Here is a 24,654-nt window from a genome sequence, read left to right as displayed (position 1 = left end):
AATAATGAAAAATAAATTTCAGAAGTGCTTCAAAGGCTGGGAAAAATGCCCAGCAAAAGTGGACTGAAGATGATGATGATGATGATGATGATGATGATGATGATGATGATGACGGAGACAACAACAAAAACAACAACAGATTTGAAACTTATTGGGAGACTTGAACCGGGTGCCTCTCTTATCGCAGACAAGTGCTCTTACAGTTGAACTATTCAAGCATGAATTAAAATTTGTGTTGCAGCTGGGTCTCATACCCAGGTCTTCTTGCTTGCTAGGCAGAAATGCTAACCATTACACCACCACAGCACTATAATTAACATTGCTGCACAAACTATCCAAACTGAGTGCCCTCCTCAACACAAACTTCTTCTGCATATTTTCCCTTACACTGTCACTACTGCCAGGGCTCTCCAGCATTGGAATAGTACCACAGCATTGGACGTAATGGGAAAGTCCTGTACCATAGGCGACCTTATAATTGTATAGATAAAGAAGAGATTTACACGTCTCAGGGCAAAATATAAAATCTATAAGATCACGTCTGGTACAGGACGTTCCCATTACGTCCAATGCTGGGGTGCTATGCAAATGCCAGAGAGCCCTGACAGTAGCGACAATGTAAGGGAAAATAAGCATCAGATATGAACTGAAGTTTGTGTTGGGAAGGGCACTCAGCTTGGGTAGTTTGTGCAGCAGTGTTAACCATAGTGCTGTGGTGGTGTGACGGTTAGCATTTCTGCCTAGTATTCAACCACGGCTGACAATCCACACTCGCAGATTCACTTCTGCCAGTACGTCTCCTAACTTTCAAATGGCAAAGAAGTTCTCCCGGGGAACTGGGGAAATTCACTAACATAAGCAGCTTTGACAAAGAGGAAATTGTTATAGCCTGATGCTTAGGAATAAGTGTCTTGGAAATAGTGATTCTGGCAGAATGTTCACATTTTGCTGCCATGAGTAACTATGGAAAGTGGCTGAACTACGGTGAAACCATGAGACGGCAACGAGGAGTTGGACATCCACACCTCATCGTAGAATATGTAGTTTCGAGTCTTCCTCACTTCTCCGACTGTACTGGTGGAAGTAAAGCTTTTAGGATGGGTCATCAGTCGTGCTTGATTAGCTCAATTGGAAGAGCACTTGCTCATGAAAGGTAAAGGTCCTGTGTTTGAATCTTGGTCCTGCACACAGTTTTAATCTGCCAGGAAGTTTCATATCAGCACATACACTCTGCTGCAGAGTAAAAATTTAATTCTAGAATAGCCAGTGATCTATGGCAAATCAGATGACAAGAGTACAGTGTTGTCATGGGCACAAGTGGTTTAGAGCATACTGTTCAGCACACACTATTGAGCATGTTGATCTGCAGCATATGACCACTGCATGTTCCCATGTTGACACAATGACATCATCAATTGTGATTCCAGTAGGCTCTGGATCATCAAGTGAGGACCACGGATCAATGGACATATGTCGGCTGATCACACGAATCGTGTTTCTTGTTATATCGGATTGATGGTTGTGTCAGGTGATGGCAGTATCTGGTCAGTGGGAACATTCACCAAGGATTTTGTGATGCTTGTGGTAGTAATCGAAGGCACACACACAGCTGTGGATGATGTGAACCTCATTATGGACCAGCTGCATCCTTGCAAGTGTGATGTCTTTGTCAATCGGGGTGGCATCTTTAAATAGGATAATTGTCCATGTGACACGGTCAGGAGCAAGCCACTGAACTATCACTGATGTGTTGGCACCAACTTCATTTAATCGGAATCTGGTGGGACATATCTGGGACACTATCAGGTGCAATCTTCACACTCATAAACCAACAGCTAGTAATTAATGGAACTGCACGACCTGTGTGCAAACATCTGGTGGTTCATACCTTCAGACACCTACCAATGACCTGTTGGATCCATGCCACACAAGCTTGCTGCTTACTGCATTCCAAAGGGGGAGTAATATGCTATGAAGCAGCTGGTCATAATGTACGGACTCATCTGTGTGGAGCAGAGTGTATACGTGACATCAGAAGCAACAGCTCGAAATATGTGGGAGCCGTGGTACCAGTACGAGCTCATATGATCTTTCAGGAATTGTGTGCTTCATTCCCAGGATATTATGACTGGCCTAAGAATTACATTAGATGGAGAGTAATGTTATTTTATGCAACTACCACCTGAACCATCTACAAGCTGTGTGTGCCAACACTGTTGTTGTCTGCTGCGGCTAAAGAGGAAAAGTCTTAAAACCAGTTAAATCTTTCTTTTTAATCCTCATATATTTATATTCCATAAATGTGTATTTTCCCTCTTTTAACACTTGCGCAATGTAAAAGCCAAATATTTGTGTAATATACACTATTTAATTAAAAACTCCACATAAAATACAGGAAGAAATAGCTCGCAATACTTACAATATTTTCTTCTTTAATGATGATGTGTTCATCTTCTTCACATGGTTGCTGGCTGGGTTCAGTTAATATCTGCCAGTAAGAAAACTCAATGAGACCCCATACACACATGACCTTTTTTTTTTTTTGGGGGGGGGGGGATAAATCTGCCAATTATACATTTCTGTATATAACATTTTAGTTTGTGAGTTGGCTCTTTGTCTAGAACTTCAGTTAACGCATATAAAAATGTATGAATACTACCACCAGGATTGATATACTCAAAGAATGATTAATATTTTTCTAAATGCAAATCTCTCTTAGCTCAGTGCCTGATACTTTAAGCTATTCATAAGCACTAACTGTAGTAAGCTTATCACTTTCTTTAAACTGGGATAATTTTTAGATATAAATGAATGATCCCTCACCCTTTATAGAAGTCCTAGAATAACAGTTAATGTTCCAATATGTGGATTTCTGTCTCCCTACACCAGTTTCCTGTAATGCACACTATTGTAGTATTTAAACATTGAAGTAGGATCTGAAATTGCTGTACTTTATTTTTCATTGATTGCACACTTTTACAATGATCTGCTTCATCTGTATGTGTTTCATTTTCACATGTCATCTTAAGTACATTTTTCAACAATATTATGGAAAGGTTAGATTGCTACTAATTCTAACGATGACACATCGAGATGCTGACATGCACAACGAAAAGGCTGTTATACATTGAGTTTTTGCGAAAACCTTCTTCAGAAAAGAAAAGAAAAATACACATACACATTCACACAAGCAAGCACCCCTCACACACACACACACACACACACACACACACACACACACACACACACGACCACTGTCTCCGGCCAGAAAGCAACAGTATCACGTTGAGCAGACGCAGCAACGCCGAGTGGGGCTCCAGAAATCATCCGTCTCAACCAAGGGTAACTACTGTCCTGAAGTCCTACAGCCAACAGTTTCTGCCCCTCTGTCCCATCACCTCCTCTCGATTCATGTCCTCTCACCCTCATTATGTGCCACTCTTTGCTAATGTATCCAACAGTCTTTTCTACTCCTCTGCTCCTCTCCCTTTCTGCTCTCCACTCCTCCTTCCCTGAAAACTACCTAGAAAAGGTAGTTAGGAACTCCACTCATGGTGAAAATATATGTGACCTAATGGCAACAAACAGACCACACCTCTTTGAGAACGCCCACATCAAAATTGGTATCAGTGACCATGACACAGTTGTGGCAACAATGATTACCAAACATATGTGTGTTAAGTAAACAGGATAAAAAGTCAGTAGTTTCATATCTCAATTAAGAACTTGAAACTTTCAGCACAAGGCGGAAGAATGTAAAGGAACTAAGGCTCAAGTTTGAAAGAATAGTTCACCATGCGCTGGATAGATATGTATCCAGTAGAACAGTTCGTAATGGTAGGGAATCTCCATGGTATACAGTCACTGTAAAGAAATTTCTAAAGAAACAGAGATTGCAGCATAATACGTGTAAAACAAAGCGTAGGACTACAGCTAGAGGGATGCTGAATGAAACGCATTTGGCTGTCAAGAGAGCAATGCGTGATGCCTTCAATGACTATCGTAGCAGAATACTGTAAAGTGATCTTTACAGAACCCAAATAAATTCTTGTTGTATGTAAAGGCTCTTAGTGGCACCAAAGTTAGTGTCCAGTCCACAGTGAATGAAACAGGACCTGAAACTGAGGGTAGAAAAGCAAAAGTTGAAATGCTTCACTCCATTTTCAAATGTTCCTTTACAAAGGAAAACCTAGGAGAATTTCCCCGATTTAATCCTCGTATCACTCGTGTGACTGGTTCTAAAATATTGGTACCAAATAGGACTAACGGGGATACTGAACATATACAGAGAAGGGCAGCACGAATGGTCACAGGTTTGTTTAATCCGTGCGAGAATGTCAAAGAGATACCGAAGGAACTGAACTGTAAGACTCCTGGAGATAGGTGTAAACTACCCCAAAAAGAAGTCTATTAACAAAGTTTCAAGAACCAGCTTTAAATGATTACTCGAGGAATATACTGCAGCCTCCTACATATTGCTCATATAGGGATCATGAGGATAAGATTAGAATAACTGCATGTGTGCAGGCATTCAAACAATCATTCTTCCTGCACTCCATATGTGAATGGAACAGGAAGAAATTCTAATAACTGGTACAAAGGGACGTACCCTCTGCAATGCACCTCATCATGGTATGAAGAGTGTGGATGTGTATTCTGCTCACAGCCCTGATTTGACACTTCCAGATTTTCATCTTTTCACTGCTCTGAATTTGTTTACAGGTTAAAATGATTTTCTACTGAAGGTGAGGTCCTGTGTGCATTCAAACATGGGACAAAGAGCAAGACAATTACATCAAAAAATACTGTCTGATATACAGTGCCAGTTTTAACTACACATTTTCACTGCCGAACAAAAATCAAATCATTGCCAAATTATGCATTTTTTCAGTAGTACATTTTCCCATTAAAATCTGTAGTCCTTTAGATACTAATCTAAAAAGTGAGGGACTTGATGATATTTCAAATACCCAAAAATCGGGCACTGAAACAATGTAGGTTCTTTTCAAAACTGGTTTGGGGGACAGAGCAGTCCAAGATGTGGAAAAGATTTCTAATAAATTGGACCAGATCAAGATCAAAGCCTTGTCTAGGGCACAGAGGAGGACACTTCTAAGAGAACTAAGAGAAAAGGAAGCCAAAGAATGGCTTCCTAAGAACGAATAGAGGAAATTAAAGGGTCTTGAACCTAAGGTCTCCAAGAAAAGTGCCAAGTGAAGGGGGTAAACAGATCCGTACCACTTCCACAACAGTGAATAAGAGAATGAGAGAGGAGTTCCTTACTCCCACTTCCCAGGATAACTGAATCCAGCAAAAGCTGAGACAGGAAACAGGGAAACAGACTTACAGTGCTGCAGTCTCATATTTCAGGATGGTGGTAATCCACCAAGGATATCCACTTGTTAACATCACTGTGCAAGCAGGAGGAGCTATTTCAGTTTGCTCTCTTTCAATAGATTAGGGCGAGTGTAAGTCAAGTCCCCAAATTCAGGAGGTCTCTAGTCTTTGGCTGTGAGGAGATGGGAACAGTAAATTGGATGAAGGAGATGATGCCCATGGGAGGAGGTGAAGCTGCTGGTCAGTACAGCGCAGGGACTCTTGGAAACCGTGAAACTGTCAATCTGGGTACTTAAAACTACTTAAGGGGACACTGTATGTGAAATTCGCTGAACCTTGACATTTTCTGTTTTCTACTTCATAATCTACTTAGGATTTTCCTGAACATTTTGGTATACAATACAGACCATTGTGAGACCTTCAAACAATATTTTGAATGTTGACGTGTGACAATCAAATTTTGCGGGTACGCATATACTGCCACAGTTGAGCAGTCATATCTTGGGAACTACACAGTCTAGAAAGCTGTGAATTGCTTTGTTTCGTGCCTTCTGCTATGTCTCTAAAGTTGGCATTACGAATAAACAAATCAGTCCTTTGTTTCTGATACAAGTTCCTCTTGAAAGTAGTGTGATTATCAGCTATTTATGTAGTATGCTAACTTCTATTGCTTTTTATATGTAAATAAAATGACTAAGTGTAAAAGTAACTTCAAGAAACACAAATTTGCAGATAACAGATAAGTGAGACCTTCATTTTCTTCTGAAGTACTTGAAAATACGTGTGCTAACAGTGAAGGAAACCACGATAATGTTTCTGAAGTGACCCCAGCCCCTAGTGCATCAAAAAAGGAAAGTAACTTTAGGAATGGATGACAGTGGTAAAAGTAATGATATTATGGCAATCAAACCTATTTACAGAGATTTGGCAAATCCTAAGCTACTAAAGAAGTGTTTACATGAGAAGATCCAGAATGTGAATGAGTCTTGCAATAATGTTGTGTGGTGCTGTGTTTGTTGGCCTTATGACTCTAAACTTAGCACTGTCTGATGCTGTAATAACTTTTAATGGTGGGAACTATGAAAGACTTACGGTTCTTGAGAAGTTAGGGGTAAGATTTGGACAGAATACAGCTAAAGGATGAAGCAGAGTTAGCTGCTCAGCAAATGAAGAAAGAAGCAAGAAAGAAAAGGAGGAGGCAAGCACTGGGCTGTTGTGACACTGAAGAAGACACAGACTATGGGCCAGGCCAATTCTAGTGCATATAAGATGCAGAAATGTAAGTCTGTATAAGAAATTGCAATAAAAAAAGTTTATACCCCAGTATCTCTGAACTACATTTTTGGCAATAAATGACCCATTTTCTAAGAAAGTACTGATGGTAGAGATATGAACTTTTCACAGCATGCCAAGTGTGAGATTCAACACATATGGAACTAGAATAATTAAAATATCCTGAGTTGTTTTGTTTTTATGTTCATCTATTTACAAAATTCTGTCAAAAATTGAGTGTCTGAAAAAAAGAAATGGATAACATGCCCCACAATACAATTTTAGTAATACCTCTACTTCAGTGTATCTAGAAAGGTGCATTCAATAATTATGGAAAATTGTAAGTTGATGTCTTGAAAAGTTTCCAAGATAATGGGTCACAAAATTTGATAATTTCATATTGGTGGCATAGGGCATATAATGTCCCCTTAAGGATGTTCCTCCAAAGACAGTGTTTGAGAAAGTACGGTTTCATGACCAGAATGTCTCAAGAGATACAATTGTGCGAGAATTTTACATATTACATACTCTTTTCATGTAAAATAATGTGTTCTTGAAAAGATTTCAAAACGTGAGGGACAGATTTGTCCACCTCCCCCTTCAACATCCTGTGAACAGAAGGGCTCTGGCTGTCGCTCTGTTGTACACCACATCATGCTCAGGCATTAAGCAGCTGCAGTGGGGTGGAGCAAATGACACATAACCGGTGCACGAAAAACTTTTCAAGCTTTATTTTCAGAAGGTAGTAACAGCATACTGTCAGAATCACACCCTGTAGGGTGCTGCATGGGATTGACTGCTGGGGGAAATATCTTAAAGTCTGCTTTTTTCTCCTTAGAGTATGGGGTCAAGTTGGTGATGTTTCCTTGTAAGTGCAGAAGGGAAAGCCGAAATGTGGAAGCAATATACAGGAGGGCTATACAAGGGAAATAATTTGTAGGAGTAAACCGAGTGGTTATAATTAAACTTTCCCTATTTAACACATCATAATATATAGACCTGTGGTCTAGGGGCAGCATCTTTGACTAGTAATCAAAATGTCTTTGGTCCCAGATTTGAATCCCTCCACTGCTTAAATTTTGATTAATAATCAGCACTGGCAGTTGAAGACTTCTGGCATAAGAAATCACCCTCACTCTTCCAGCAGCCTTTTCAGAGAGGGTAGAGGAGTGGACAGAGGTTCAGGGCACAATCTTGTCGTAGGGGTGGGAAACTGCCCCTAAAGGTGGAAGAATCATCAATGATCAACAGCACGAGGATGCAGATGCATTAAAGACGCGTAACGCATATCCACATGACATGTGGCCTGTAGTTGAAAAAGTGTCATGATGATCTCTCCATTCGAAAAAGGTTCTGGAATAGTGCCCCATTCGGATCTCCAGGAGGGGACTGCCAAGGGGGAGGTGACCATGAGAAAAAGACTGAATAATCAATGAAAGGATAACATTCTATGAGTCGGGGTGGAAATGTCAGAAGCTTGAATGTGGTGTGGAAACTAGAAAATCTGAAAAGGGAAATGCAAAGGCTCAATCTAGATATGGTAGAAATGGAAAGAAGACAAGGATTTCTGGTCAGATGAGTATAGGGTAATATTAACAGCAGCAGAAAATAGTGTAAAGGGAGTAGGATTTATTATGAATACGAAGTATTCATAATAAATAATACAGTATGTAAAGGGTGATGAAAATCGAATAGTCGTGGGGGACTGGAATACAATTGTAAGGGAAGGAGTAGAAGAAAAGGTTACAGGAGAAAATGGGCTTGGGACAAGGAATGAGAGAGGAGAAAGACTAATTTCAGCTAGTAATAGTGAAAACTCTTTTCAAGAATCACAAGAGGAGGAGGTATACTTCGAAAAGGTTGGGTGATATGGGAAGATTTCAGTTAGACTACATCATGGTCAGACAGATATTCCAAAATCAGACACTGGATTGTAAGGTGTAGCCAGGAGCAGGTATAGACTTGGGTCACAGTATAGTAGTGATGAAGAGTACGCTGAAGTTTAAGACATTAGTCAGGAAGAATCAATATGCAAAGAAGTGGGATACGGAAGTACTAAGGAATGACAAGATACACTTGAAGTTCTCTTAAGGCTATACATACAGCAATAAGGAATAGTTCAGTAGGTGGTACAGTTGAAGAGGAATGAAGTTAGAAAGAAAAACATAGGAACAAAGAAGGTAATTGTGAAGAAACCATGGGTAACAGAGGAAATACTTCAGTTGATCAATGAAAGGAGGAAGTACAAAAATGTTCTGGGAAACTCAGGAATACAGAAATACAAGTCACTGCGGAATGAAATAAATAGGAAGTGCAGGGAACCTAAGACGAAATGGATGCATGAAAAATGTGAAGAAACAAAAAAAAGAAGGGAATGTTGGAAGGACAGACTCAGCATACAAGAAAGTCAAAACAGCCTTTGGTGACATTAAAAGCAAGTATGGTAACATAAAGAGTGCAACAGGAACTCCACTGCTAAATGCAGAGGAGAGAGTTGATAGGTGAAAAGAATACATAGAAAGCCTCTATGAGGGGGAAGATGTGTCTAATGTGAAGAAGAAACAGGAGTCGATTTACAAGAGATAGAGGATCCAGTATTAGAATCAGAATTTAAAAGCACTTTGGAAGACTTAAGATCAATGTTCCTCCAAACAATTAAAATACAGCCTTGCTTCACCAAGCCGACCCTCTTACACCATTTTATTGGTAAATAATGAGAACATTATTATTGGAAAATGACTGTCAAAGCACTCAGTATTTAGATTTATGTCACAGTCTGTATTACATGTTATGAAGTGGTACTGTAAGAGCCAGCAGTCTTTATCATCCACACAATCCCGAAGATTGCAAGAGCTGACAAGTGCAAGAATTATCCCACAATCAGCTTGACAGCTCATGCATCCAAGTTGCTGACAACTGAAGAATGGAAAAGAAAATTGAGGATATGTTACATGATGATCAGTTTGGCTTTGGATAAGATAAAGGCATGAGAGAGGCAATTCTGACATTGCAGCTGGTAATGGAAGCAAGACTAAAGCAAAATCAAGACACCTTCATAGGATTTTTTGACCTGGAAAAAGCGCTCGACAATGTAATACGGTGCAAGGTGTTTGAAATTCTGAGAAAAATTGGGGTAAGCTATAGCGAGAGATGGGTAATATACAATATGTACAACAGCCAAGAGAGAATTATAAGAGACGACGACCAAGAACGAAGTGCTCAGATTAAAAAGGCTGTGAAACAGGGATGTAGTCTTTTGCCCCTACTATTCAATCAGGACATTGAAGAAGCAATGGTGGAAATAAAAGAACAGTTTAGGAGTGGAATTAAAATTAAAGGTGAAAGGATATCAATGATTCAATTTGCTGATGAAATTGCTATCCTGAGTGAAAGTGAAGAAGAATAACATTAGCCGCTGAATGGAATGAACAATCTAATGAGGAGAATACAGATTGAGAGCAAATCGAAGAAAGACGAGAGTAATGAGAAGTAACAGAAATGAGAACAGCGAGAAGCTTAACATCTGGATTGATGGTCACGAAGTACATGAAGTTAAGGAATTCTGCTGCCTGGGCAATAAAATAACCAGTGATGGATGGAGCAAGGAGGACATCAAAAGCAGACTAGCACTGGCAAAAAGGGCATTCCTGGCCAAGAGAAGTCTACTAGTATCAATCATAGGGCTTATTTTGAGGAAGAAATTTCTGAGAATGTGCGTTTGGAGTGCAGCATTGTATGGTAGTGAAACATGGACTGCGGGATAACTGGAATGAAAGAGAATTGAAGCATTTGAGATGTGATTCTACAGACGAATGTTGAAAATTAGGTGGGCTGATAACATAAGGAAAGAGGAGGTTCTGTATAGAATCGGAGAGGAAAGGAATATGCAGAAAACACTGATAAGGAGACATCTGTTAACACTTTGCCATCTGCACATCTCGTACAAACTTATTCACTTGGCGCTAGCAGCGCTAATTCGGATTACTCGGTTTGTCGCCAGTCGTTCTAGACATTATCGAGAAATTATAAATTGTTACGTTTGACTAATATCATCGTTAGTTCTCGTAAGTTCTCAACCCTGCTCCCCTACTTTCACGAAATTTCGAAGATATACATGTGTAAATAAACACAAATTTGTTTCATATATTTGTTTATTTGCATTGACTTTGGTACTTAGCATCTTTCTTTCATATGATACGCAGCAAAACAGTCTCCAAGATGTAACACAACTCCACAAGAGTTGCACATAAAGTTTTTTTTTTTTTTTTAGGACGTACGTGGCAGTTTCTTCGTTTTCATTTCGGAAATACATAGGCCTATTAGTTGGTGTTGCTTTATGAGACTCGAAAGTCTGTCAACCAGATCATGATGAGACACACACAATGTACTGACAACCTCCAAGTTTTGCTCCATGCATTCATCATAATTAATCATATTGTCTCTTTCATCTGCCATGATGAAAGGGCACAAGTACTTACAAAAAGAAAACAAAAAACTCGTTGACATGTGTAACTTATTGTTATCTAAACAAAACACCAACAGAATGCAAAAGATACAAAAGTGATATCGCTGGCCACTGCGCGATACTATGCGCACGACACCACTGTGGTGTCGCCGGATGGCAGAGTGTTAAGACATGATGGAATGACTTCCCTGGCACTAGGGGAGCTGTAGAGGGCAAAAACTGTAGAGGAAGACAGAGACTGGAATACATCCAGCAATAATTGAGGATGTGCTACTCTGTGTTGAAGAGGTTGGCACAGAATAGGAATTCATGGTGGGCCAAATCAAACCTGTCAGAAGACTGAAGAACAAAAGAAAACCATGGAAACTAATACTGTACGAGTACCAAACTTGGTAGCATTAATGTCCAGAGTATGGGATGCACGATTTCCATGCTACATAACGCCACCGTCCAGTTCTACCTATGGCCACTTGGTGCCATTATCAACCATCTGATTCATAGTCCAACACACCTGACCAGTCGCAGTGCACTTGTTGACGTGTCAACATGAGCTTGGACAAAAAGAGCAGGGCATTATTTGTGAAACTATATTATCAAAACAACAGTAATGCTGCAGCTGCACTTTGAGATTATTGCTGGCTGAAAGGATTATGGTGGGGTCCTCTTTCTCCACCTGCACGATGAAGTTTGAATCAACTAGAGAACTGGGCGTCACTCTGGGAAGAGGCCGACAACGACCACAGGTGCTCGATGAAATCTCTGTTGCTACGGAAGACAACGCTGTGCGCAATTCCCGGTCCTGAGTCACTGCAGACCACTGTACAAAAGGTGCTTTGAAACATTTTCAAATAGTATCTGCACAAGATCCATACCGTACAGCAGCTTGCACCGTAGGACGCATAATGACATGTTGACTTCGCACTTCACTTTCTTGCAAGGATTGACATTGATGAACATAGGCCCTGGACCGTCCTATGGACAGATGAAGCTTATTTTTCTGTTATGGGTGGGCAGGACACACAGAATTGGGATCTTCACCTCCAGTCGCATTGCACGAAGTTCCTCTGTACGGTGAATTTGTCGCCGTATGTGTAGCTTCATGACTATGTTCATCATTGGCCCATTCTTTATTGAACAGGTTGGCACTCAAGGTCCAAAGATGTGCAGTGTGACTGGCCAGTGTTACTGTGATGTGTTCTGCCAGTATTTCATATCCACCCTGCAGGAGAGAGACACACTGAACTCAACAGTTTTCATGCAAGATGGGGCCCCACTGCACATCGCTCTCGAAGCACACCTGCTTCTCCGAAACACGTATAGAAACTATTGAATTATCAGCCGATCGTTTCCAAATGCTCGGTCGGCACGATCACCTGAGCTCCCTCCCCGTGATCTGTGGTTGTGGCGCTGCCTGAAGGTCAGGGTTTACCAGGGGAACATTCACACGTGTGCTGATCTGAAGTGCAGCATGTCAAGAGAGGTAGCCAGCATTCCTTCAAACACCTTCACTCTGTTGTGGAGAATGCAATCCTGCACTTTCAGACTCTTCTGGACACTGATGGGTGCCATATTGAGCCCCTTTTGTAGCAATAATGGTAACAGTATGTAATGGTTTCATGCACCTTAGCAGCACATTAAATGTGTTTCAGTTTAATTGATTCTGCATTATTTCTATTCCCCATGTCCTCAACATTAATGCTACCATGTTTGGTCCTCATACAGTAATTAGTTAAATAGGGAAAGTTAAATTATAACTACCCAGTAACAGAATGGAGAGAGGAAGTAGATAAATGTGAGTTAGGAGATACGATACTGTGAGAAGAATTTAGCACAGTGCTGAAAGATCTCAGGCAAAATAAGGTCTTTGAAGTAGACAACATTCACTCAGAATTATTAAGATCTGTAGGGGAGCCAGCAATGACAAAACAGGTCCACCTGGTGTGCACGATCTATGAGACAGGCTAAGTAGTCTCAGACCTTCTTTGTACACCAAAGAAAGCAGGTGATGACAAGTGTGAATGTTACTGAACTTTCAGTTCAAATAAGTTGTGGTGGCAAAATACTGACATGAAATATTTACAGAAGAATGGAAGAAGCCACCCTTGGAGAAGATCAGTTTGGGTTCATTAGAAATGTAGGATCACGGAAGGCAATGCTAACCTTATGGCTTATCCTAGCATGTAGTTGAAGAAAAGAAAACCTACACTTACAGATTTTGTAGATTTAGAGAAAGCTTTTGCCATTGTTGACTGAACACTCTTTCCAATTCTGAAAGCAACAGGGATTAAACCCAGAGAGCAAAAGATTTTCTACAATTTGACAGAAACCAGACGGCAACTGTAAGAGTTGAATGATATGGAGGAGAAAGAGTGGTTGAGAAGGGAGTATTACATACTTGTAGCCTATCCCAATGTTATTCGATCTGTGAGCATAGCAAGCAGTTACAGAAACAAAGGTAAGTTTGGAAAGAGAAGTAAATTTCAGGGATAAGACACTCAAGAGGTTTGTTGATGACATTGTAACTCTGTCAGAGAAAGCAAAGAACTTGGAAGAGCAACTGAACAGATGGGCAGTGTCTTGAAAGGAGGTTGTAAAATAAATATCGACAAAAGTAAAAGAAGGTTAATGGAATATAGATAAATTAAATCAGGAAATGCTGAGAGAATAAGCTTAGAAAATGAGAAACTAAGAATAGTTAGTAAGTTTTGCTATTTGGGCAGCATAATTGCTGACAATGGTCAAAGTAGAAAGGATATAAAACGGAGACAAGCTATAGCATGAGCAGCATTTCTGGAAAAAAAACTAATAAAAATCTAATCTAAATCTAATACAAATTTAGATGTGGGCAAGTTTATTTTAGTACAGAACTGAAACTTGGACAATAAGCGGTTCAGACAAGATGAGAATAGAAGCTTTTGAAACATGGAGCTAAAGAAGAATGCTGAAGATTAGATGGCTAGTTTGAATAACAAACAAAAAGGTATGGAAGCAAACTGCTGAAAAAAGAACCTTCTGGCACAACATTAAAAGAAGGGATCAACTGACAGGACACATCCTGGTGCATCAAGGAACTGTCAGTTTGGTACTGGAAGGTACTGTTTGTGTGTAATGGGGGTGGAGAAGGGCGAAGGGGGAGGGGGGGGAGAGGGGGGGGGGATCACAAAGGTAGGCCAAGGGATGAATACAGTAAGTAGATTGACACCCGATGTGATCACAAAGTAATGCGAAATTTTTAAATTCGCAGGCTTTAAAAACCCAATTTTCAAATTTATTTCTTTTTATATTGTTGGTGCATATGTTCCTGATGTACATTTATCTTTTCAGATGTTTCAATTATTTAGTTTACTGTTGACAGTCGAAAAGGTTATATGTGTTTTCAAGTGCTTGGTGAATTTTTACTTTGCAAAAAGACTGAGCAAAGAATTTCCATTAAATTTTGCTAGAATAGTGGAATAAAGAGCAGTGTAACATTCAAAATGTTGACTGTGGCTTTTGGCGAATCTACTTTGAGTAAGACAAGAGTTTAAGAGTGGTATAAACATTTCAAAGAACATTGAGAAGGCACTGAAGAAGATGACTGCCAAAGACATCCTAGCGCAACAGTTACTGATGACAGAGTGGAAAAAGTAAAGAATTGGTTCTGGGTAATCTCCATCAGAAAGGTTGCTGATGATGTCAGCATATCCTCTGGCTGATGCCAAGCAATTTTTTTTAGATGCTTTAGGTATGAAACATGTAGCATCAAAATTGTTGAATCACTCAGGGATTGCTGAATGAAGTTCACAATGATCCAGTGCTTCTAAATGAAGCTATAATAGGTGACAAAACATGGGTATACAGGTATGATGAAACCAAGGCCCAATTGTCCCGATGGAAACTTTCTGAAGAGTCAAGACCGAAAAAAATCAAGTTCGATCAGATGTGAAGGTTCATCTCACCGTTTTCTTCAATTATAATGGCATAGGGCATCATGAGTTCCTGCCTTATGGTTGTACCAGTCAATAAGGAATACTACTTGGGAGTCGTGCACAGTTTGCATGAAGCACTCCAAAGAAAATGACCACAACTGTAGTGAAACGTGGAAATTGCATGATAGTAATGCTCCTGTTATTTTTTGACAAAACAAAACAAAACTGTTACGTTGCCTCGGCCACTGTATTAAACAGGAATGGCCCCCTGTGAGTTCTTTCTATTTCTGAGGCTGAATAGAACTATGAAAGGACATCATTTTGCCACCATTGATGTAATAAAAACAGAATTGCTGAAAAGCTGAATACAATAATGAAAAATAAATTTCAGAAGTGCTTCAAAGGCTGGGAAAAATGCCCAGCAAAAGTGCATTATATCTGAGGGAGATTGCTCTGAAGGGGACAAAGTTGATGTTGATGAATAAATAAAGGTTCTTTAAGAAAACAAAAATTCGTGTTACCTTTTGATCACATCTTGTATATAGGTTGAAGCAGTTACTCAGAGATGATGAGGCTTGAACAGGATAGACTAGCATGGAGAACCACATCAAATTATTCTTAGGACTGAAGATGATGATGATGATGATGATGATGATGATGATGGAGACAACAACAAAAACAACAACAGATTTGAAACTTATTGGGAGACTTGAACCGGGTGCCTCTCTTATCGCAGACAAGTGCTCTTACAGTTGAACTATTCAAGCATGAATTAAAATTTGTGTTGCAGCTGGGTCTCAAACCCAGGTCTTCTTGCTTGCTAGGCAGAAATGCTAACCATTACACCACCACAGCACTATAATTAACATTGCTGCACAAACTATCCAAACTGAGTGCCCTCCTCAACACAAACTTCTTCTGCATATTTTCCCTTACACTGTCACTACTGCCAGGGCTGTCCAGCATTGGAATAGTACCACAGCATTGGACGTAATGGGAAAGTCCTGTACCATAGGCGACCTTATAATTGTATAGATAAAGAAGAGATTTACACGTCTCAGGGCAAAATATAAAATCTATAAGATCACGTCTGGTACAGGACGTTCCCATTACGTCCAATGCTGGGGTGCTATGCAAATGCCAGAGAGCCCTGACAGTAGCGACAATGTAAGGGAAAATAAGCATCAGATATGAACTGAAGTTTGTGTTGGGAAGGGCACTCAGCTTGGGTAGTTTGTGCAGCAGTGTTAACCATAGTGCTGTGGTGGTGTGACGGTTAGCATTTCTGCCTAGTATTCAACCACGGTTGACAATCCACACTCGCAGATTCACTTCTGCCAGTACGTCTCCTAACTTTCAAATGGCAAAGAAGTTCTCCCGCATGCTTTGTGGGACTAGGACTCCTGGAGGTAAGGAAATGACAACAGATATCACGTGACATAATGACAAGAACAGTCTTTGGAAAAGGGGTGGACGGATTACAGAATAAAATGAGGTAACTTGTTAGAAAATGTTTGACTGTAATCTGGCAGTGAGGTCAGTAGGTGATAGTGGGTGCTGCAGGAGGAGTGGCTGCGACCAGAGCTACAGCATACCACAAAATCAAGCACAGATGCACTAGTGACAGGCGGGAAGACATGAGTGTAACAACTGTGGAGGTACAAACCAAAGTGAGACATACAGATGGGCATTAGGAGAGAGGGCAAAACACATATGGAACACAGTACAGCGTAGGAGGACAGATGAAATGAGGTAATAGGATGAAACGGAGCCATGTGGTGGTACAAATACAATAATGAAAAGTTCTGTGCGGAACAAAATAAAGGAAGGGGTAAAAGTAACAACTCGGCATACAGTTGCAGTGTTGACTGATCAATAGGCACATAAAGAAGGCTAACAACATTGCTAAACTTTGGGACAAGGATCTTATTCAGAGATAACTAGCACAGAAAACACACACACACTGCAGTACCCCAATACAATATAGTCTGCCGCGAAAATCAATCTCTCTCTCTCTCTCTCTCTCTGTGTGTGTGTGTGTGTGTGTGTGTGTGTGTGTGTGTGTGTGTGTGTGTGTTTTTTTAGGAAAGCAATGCACTGACTTTATTGCCACAATGGCTACATGAAAAGCAATGTGTCAGTGAGAAGCTTCAATGAGTATTTGTATTCGTATTACTTACTGGTTCTTCCTTGATATCCACTTCGCTATCCACTGCTGCTGCATCTATCTCTCCTGCAGATTCCTGTGAGAAGAGAACAGGCCAGACGAATGAGCAAAAATGGAGAGAAAACAAGGTCAGCAGACAAATATTCACTCATTTATTCACAGATCACATTGGATAAATCTCATCATGAAGAACAGCCTTTAGGAACATGAAATGAATCAAGTTACACATTAACAGGCACAAGCTGCAACTGCTGGCTATTCCTGTGAAGTATATCAATCACAAATTATGGATACCACTAATTTTCTCAAATGATTTTTATTTAACACTTCAAACAAAGAATTTTCTTTAAATGGACCCCTTTTAAATGTCTCTTCACTATCAAAGTAAAGTTCCTTTTAATATGTACATTTGAGTTATGTAGTATTTATATCTGTGAGTCATAATATTTAGACAAATCAGAGGAGATGTGGTTTACGAGGTATTTTTATGGAATAAGATTGTGGCTACAATTGCTCCTAATGAATCTGTCACTGGTAGGCCTCAAGCCAATGAGAGAAACTGCTGGCCAAGGCTGTGTTTATATCCTTCTGATAGTCATTAACATCCAATGATGTCAACATGTATACACTCAAATCTCTGAGTCAGTGGGGTGGAAGTACTGAGCAGAATCACAATGTGACACGTTATTTTGTTGCACTAGTGGACAAATGCCTTGCAGTCCTTCTTGATATATGGCCAAACAAATGCCTTTATTAATAATCATGTTGCAGACTATAATCCTGTACAGGAGGAGCTGTAGACAGCAAGATTGCTTGCTGGAGCAAGTACACTTGATATGAACAGATGCACTTGTGAATTTGGCATTTTGCAATACAGTGCTACATTTTAGTATGGGATATGAAGAAGCCTGGGCAGGAAGCCTTCGGTTCATTGTGTCCTGCTTGAGTGTCAGCCAATTCCCTTTGCAATGGCATCAGTGAGAGACAGAGCATTTGCTCATCCATTCTGTTTACCATAAACATGTTAAATTTCTGGAGTGAACTGTGCCATGAAGTCCTAATCCCACTACTAGTGCAGTGATGAATTGCCTGGATTCTGATGGTAGGTGAAAATGAGTAGCTTGTGGTTCACAATAACAGTGAAATGTCTACCTCGAAGCATATATAAAAACTTTTTGAGGATGCCATAGGCTAAGTAGAGCTCGCTGTCATATGTTAACCAGTTTGCTAGCAATGATGATATTTTGCAGCAACAAATACTATCTACATCTACATCCATATTCCGCAAGCCACCTGACAGTGTGTGGCGGAGGGTACCCTTAGTACCTCTATCAGTTCTCCCTTCTATTCCAGACTCGTATTGTTCGTGGAAAGAAGGATTGTCAGTATGCTTCTGTGTGGGCTCTAATCTCTCTGATTTTATCCTCATGGACTCTTCGTGAGATATACGTAGGAGGGAGCAATATACTGCTTGAATCTTTGGTGAAAGTATGTTCTCGAAACTTCAACAAAAGCCCGTACCAAGCTACTGAGCGTCTCTCCTGCATAGTTTTCCACTGGAGTTTATCTATCATCTCCGTAATGCTTTTGCGATTACTAAATGATCCTGTAACGAAGTGTGCTGCTCTCCGTTGGATCTTCTCTATCTCTTCTATCAACCCTATCTGGTACGGATCCCACACTGCTGAGCAGTATTCAAGTAGTGGATGAACAAGCATACTGTACCCTACTTCCTTTGTTTTCAGATTGCATTTCCTTAGGATTCTTCCAATGAATCTCAGTCTGGCATCTGCTTTACCGACGATCAACTTTATATGATCATTCCATTTTAAATCACTCCTAATGCGTACTCCCAGATAATTTATGGAATTAACTGTGTATTCTATGTATTCACAGCACATTACACTTGTCTACATTGAGATTCAATTGCCATTCCCTGCACCATGCGTCAATTCACTGCAGATCCTCCTGCATTTCAGTACAATTTTCCATTGTTACAACCTCTCGATACACCACAGCATCATCTGCAAAAAGCCTCTGTGAACTTCCGATGTCATCCACAAGGTCATTTATGTATATTGTGAATAGCAATGGTCTTATGACACTCCCCTGTGGCACACCTGAAATCACTCTTACTTCGGAAGACTTCTCTCCATTGAGAATGACATGCTGCGTTCTGTTATCTAGGAACTCCTCAATCCAATCACACAATTGGTCTGATAGTCCATATGCTCTTACTTTGTTCATTAAACGACTGTGGGGAACTGTATCAAACGCCTTGCATGAGTCAAGAAACACGGCATCTACCTGTGAACCCGTGTCTATGGCCCTCCGAGTCTCGTGGATGAATAGCGCGAGCTGGGTTTCACACAACCGTCTTTTTCGAAACCCATGCTGATTCCTACAGAGTAGATTTCTAGTCTCCAGAAAAGTCATTATACTCGAACACAATACGTGTTCCAAAATTCTACAACTGATCGACGTTAGAGATATAGGTCTATAGTTCTGCACATCTGTTTGACGTCCCTTCTTGAAAACAGGGATGACCTGTGCCCTTTTCCAATCCTTTGGAATGCTATGCTCTTCTAGAGACCTACGGTACACCGCTGCAAGAAGGGGGGCAAGTTCCTTCGTGTACTCTGTGTAAAATCGAACTGGTATCCCATCAGGTCCAGCGGCCTTTCCTCTTATGAGCGATTTTAATTGTTTCTCTATCCCTCTGTCATCTATTTCGATATCTACCATTTTGTCATCTGTACGAAAATCTAGAGAAGGAACTACAGTGCAGTCTTCCTCTGTGAAACAGCTTTGGAAAAAGACGTTTAGTATTTCGGCCTTTAGTCTGTCATCCTCTGTTTCAGTACCATTTTAGTCACAGAGTGTCTGGAAATTTTGTTTTGATCCACCTACCGCTTTGACATAAGACCAAAATTTCTTAGGATTTTTTGCCAAGTCAGTACATAGAACTTTACTTTCGAATTCATTGAACGCCTCTCGCATAGCCCTCCTCACACTACATTTCACTTCGCGTAATTTTTGTTTGCATGCAAGGCTTTGGCTATGTTTATGTTTGCTGTGAAGTTCCCTTTGCTTCCGCAGCAGTTTTCTAACTCGGTTGTTGTACCACGGTGGCTCTTTTCCATCTCTTACTATCTTGCTTGGCACATACTCATCTAATGCATATTGTATGATGGTTTTGAACTTTGTCCACTGATCCTCAACACTATCTGTACTTGAGACAAAACTTTTGTGTTGAGCCGTCAGGTACTCTGCTTTTTGTCACTTTTGCTAAACAGAAAAATCTTCCTACCTTTTTTAATATTTCTATTTACGGCTGAAACCATCGATGCCGTAACCACTTTATGATCGCTGATTCCCTGTTCTTCGTTAACTGTTTCAAATAGTTCGGGTCTGTTTGTCACCAGAAGGTCTAATATGTTATCGCCACGAGTTGGTTATCTGTTTAACTGCACAAGGTAGTTTTCAGATAAAGCACTTAAAAAAATTTCACTGGATTCTTTGTCCCTGCCACCCATTATGAACGTTTCAGGCTCCCAGTCTATATCCGGCAAATTAAAATCTCCACCCAGAACTATAACATGGTGGGGAAATCTACTCTAAATATTTTCCAAATTATCCTTCAGGTGCTCAGCCACCAACAGCTGCTGAGCCAGGGGGCCTATAGACACATCCACTTACCACGTCTGAGCCTGCTTTAACCGTGACCTTCACCCAAATCATTTCACATTTCGGATCTCCGTCAATTTCCTTCGATACTATTGCACTTCTTATCACTATAAACACGCCTCCCCCTTCACTGTCCAGCCTGTCTCTGCGGTATACATTCCAATCTGAGTTTAGGATTTCATTACTGTTTACATCTGGTTTCAGCAAACTTTCTGTCCCTAGTACTATATGGGCGTTATGACCGTTTATTAATGAGAGCAGTTCTGGGACCTTTCTATAGATGCTCCTGCAGTTTACTATTAGCACATTAATATTGTTATTCCCTGTTGCATTTTGCCTACTCCTACTTAGCCGCGTCTCAGGAGGCATCTTGTCGGGCATAGGGAGGGAATTCTCTAACCTAAGAAACACCCATGTGCACTCCACAAGTACTTCGCTACCCTTGTAGCCGCTTCCGGCGTGTAGTGCACGCCTGACCTATTCAGGGGGACCCTACATTTCTCCACCCGATAGCGGAGGTCGAGAAATTTGCACCCCAGATATCCGCAGAATTGTCTGAGCCTCTGGTTTTCGCATTCCACTCGGCTCCAAACCAGAGGACCGCGATCGGTTCTGGGAACGATACTACAAATAGTTAGCTCTGATTCCACCCCACGAGCGAGGCTTTCCGCCTTCACCAATTCCGCCAACCGCCTGTAGGAACTGAGGATGACCTCTGAACCCAGACGGCAGGAGTCATTGGTGCCGACATGAGCAACAATTTGCAGTTGGGTGCACCCAGTGCTCTCTATCGCCACCGGCAGAGCCTCCTCCACATCTCGGATGAGACCCCCCGGCAAGCAGACAGAGTGAACACTGGCCTTCTTCCCCGACCTTTCTGCTATTTCCCTAAGGGGCTCCATCACCCGCCTAACGTTGGAGCTCCCAATAACTAATAAACCCCTCCCCCCGTGAGCCTGCTCAGACCTTGCTGAAGGAGCGGCCAGATGTCCACTCACAGGCAGAGCGGGCGATGCCTCACGGCCAGCCTCCACATTTATCCTCCGCCTTGTGCGCCGCGAACGCCGCTGAACCCGCCACTCCCCTTGGGGAGAGAGTGGCCCAACCGCGCCCGATACCCACTAAGATGTCTCAACAGCAGCGACAGTGGGTGAAGCATGTAGCACCTGGGATGTACCATGCGATGCACCAGACTCCCCCACTGCTGCTACACTCCGAGGCAGCAGCCTGAAGACGGCTGACCGCGGCCATCAACACGTTCAGCTGTTCGCGAACAGTGGCCAGCTCCTCCTGCGTCTGTACACAGCAGCCACACATCCTATCCATCCTAAGGGATCAATTTACTGAAGAGAGTTAATCAACTTTTAACTAGTCTGCTAATTCACTAAAGGCGGCTGATTATTGACTAAACTGTGGTTTCCTAGACAACTGAAGATCTAGAACAATGACTGCTGATGAAAAGGTGGCAAATTGAGACAAGCTCAAAGCTATTCACTTATGTTAAGGAGAAAATATTAAACTGTTCTAACTGCCCCTCTTATTCACTGCAGAAAAAACAATTTCTGTAGGCTATATGTGACAACTTGCACCATAAGTGTCCTACCAATAAAAGATCACTCCAACTTCTTCCAGATAAATATCTCTCTTAAAAGCAAATATTCTCATGAGTTTGCTAACCTTCCAAGCAAAATATTAAAAGCATATTCTTCTGATATGGCTAGTGTATTCAGAAATATATTTAATGTACTGCATTGCTTTTACAATGTAGCTTTCCTGACAGACTAAACTACATCGCTGTCAGACCCCTCTGTAACTAGTAAGACAGTCATTAACAACTATCACCTGATTTCACTATTAACCTCCTCCTCAAACATTCCGGAGAAGGTAATGTATTTCATAATGGTAGAGCATATCGACAAATATAAGATTCTGTATCAGTCATAATTTGGATACCACAAGAACCTCTCCACTGAACATGCTATTTACCATTTCAGTAACTGTGTATTAAAATACCTGAATGATGAGATTTTGCCTAGATGTTTATTCTGGAGCAAATGACAAAATTTGTTAGGAGCAAATTAAAGTTTATGATTTTTTTTACATACAGTGAGCACATGATTCCCTTCTCATTTCATTAATATGAAGCAAAGTGTCACACAGCTCTTGTGATGAATAATCTTCTTACTATCAGCATTCCACAGGTTTCAAGTCTGAAACCACTCCTCTTCTCCCTATATGTAAATTATCTTTCATCTTACTCCAATAAAGCAGAAATAATATTGCATTTTAGTGCTGATGTAAGCATCATAATCAAGTCCAACAAAGCTCTGCTCTTGATCGGAACATGAATTAGAAATCAAATATTATAGATGTTCTCTAATGATTAACTTCAGTAGCATTTTCTCTACATGTAATAGCTGACTTTGCTGATGAAAGCATTAGAACATTAGCTTACACTGCATACTTCCATTCATTGATGTCGTATGGAATAATTTTCTGGGGCAATTCTATACAGGCCCAAAGTGTTCATTAAGCACAAATATGCTGTAAGGATATTCTTTCACAATCTTGAAGTATGTTGTGAAGAATCAGGCACAATTTGAAAACAGTTGCATTCATAAATATAACACTAGGAACAAAGACAATATTATGAAAAGGACAGTTACTACTAACCATACAACAAAGATGCTGAGTTGTATGTAGGCACAACAATGTCAAACAAAGCTTTTGGCCAAACAGGCTTTCATCAGAATCAGACAAAACACACACACACACACACACACACACACACACACACACACACACACACACACAAAAATGCAACTCACATACACATGACCACGTCTCTGGCTGCCGCAGCCAGACCCTGTCTTTGGCAGCCAGAGATGTGGTCATGTGTATGTGAGTTGCATTTTTGTGTGTGTGTGTGTGTGTGTGTGTGTGTGTGTGTGTGTGTGTGTGTGTGTGTTTTGTCTGATTCTGATGAAAGCCTGTTTGGCCAAAAGCTTTGTTTGACATTGTTGTACCTACCTACAACTCGGCATCTTTGCTGTATGGTTAGTAGCAACTGTCCTTTTCATAATATTGTCATTATTCCATCCTGGATTTCCCATTGTTTGATTTTACACTTCGAACAAAAATAGATTCAACTATCCACAAAGTTAACTTACTCTTGCACAAAAAGGAGTGAGGTACACAGCCATAAAAATATTTGATCTTATCTCTTGTGAATTAAAAATATTGGCAGATAATTAAAGGCTTAAAACCAAACTTAAATAATTTCTCCTTGACAATTCCTTATATCCTATTGATAAATTGATGAGAAGATAGTACCTAAGTGGCTGGGTTACTTTTACCAATTCTGTGACACATTAAGCTTTACAAATTCAGTTGTGTAAACAGCCAGCATGCCACCATGTTTCCACAGAGAAAATGTTTCTTATTTGTAAACCTATTAACATGTTCCAAACCATGGCAAGTTGTCATGAACATGACCCATGGAACATGCTAAAACAAACTAACCGAGGCTTATGAAGAACAGACAGGCTTATGAAGAACAGACAATGATCACTACAAGAGCAGAAACGAGTTCCTATATTTTACTACTTTACATAGATTAGTTTGTTACTTTACATAGATTAGTTTTTAATATTGTAGTATGTTGCATTTTCTTTGCAGTTAATTTACATAAAATCTTCGTGTATGTATGAATAACATCCATACAATGTTTACTGTCTGTTGCTGTTGTTGTTGTTGTTGTTGTGGTATTCAGTCTGAAGACTAGTTTGATGCAGTTCTCCATGCCACTCTATCCTGTC

The 24,654-nt window shown here is 40.6% G+C and overlaps 2 protein-coding genes across 4 annotated transcripts in view; both read right to left on the bottom strand.

Moving 5' to 3' along the window:
• Window positions 1–24,654, bottom strand: part of LOC126210406 (speckle-type POZ protein-like) — a 517,155-nt gene that overhangs the window by 75,980 nt on the left and 416,521 nt on the right. Inside the window, exon 2 of one of the 2 annotated variants that reach the window (XM_049939651.1) lies at window positions 17,163–17,225. The exons of the other annotated variant lie outside the window; for it this stretch is intronic. The gene's annotated coding sequence lies outside the window, so the exon portion shown is untranslated. The remainder of the gene's footprint in view (window positions 1–17,162; window positions 17,226–24,654) is intronic. 2 annotated transcript variants of the gene reach the window in all.
• LOC126210404 (speckle-type POZ protein-like) overlaps window positions 1–24,654 on the bottom strand; it is a 711,709-nt gene that overhangs the window by 675,682 nt on the left and 11,373 nt on the right. The gene's annotated exons all lie outside the window — the stretch shown is intronic.

This window comes from Schistocerca nitens, chromosome 10 (assembly GCF_023898315.1).
Source record: "Schistocerca nitens isolate TAMUIC-IGC-003100 chromosome 10, iqSchNite1.1, whole genome shotgun sequence".
Classification (NCBI taxonomy): Eukaryota; Metazoa; Arthropoda; class Insecta; order Orthoptera; family Acrididae; genus Schistocerca; species Schistocerca nitens.
The sequence above is the reverse complement of the archived record's forward strand: the minus strand, read 5'-3'. Positions and strand labels throughout refer to the sequence as shown.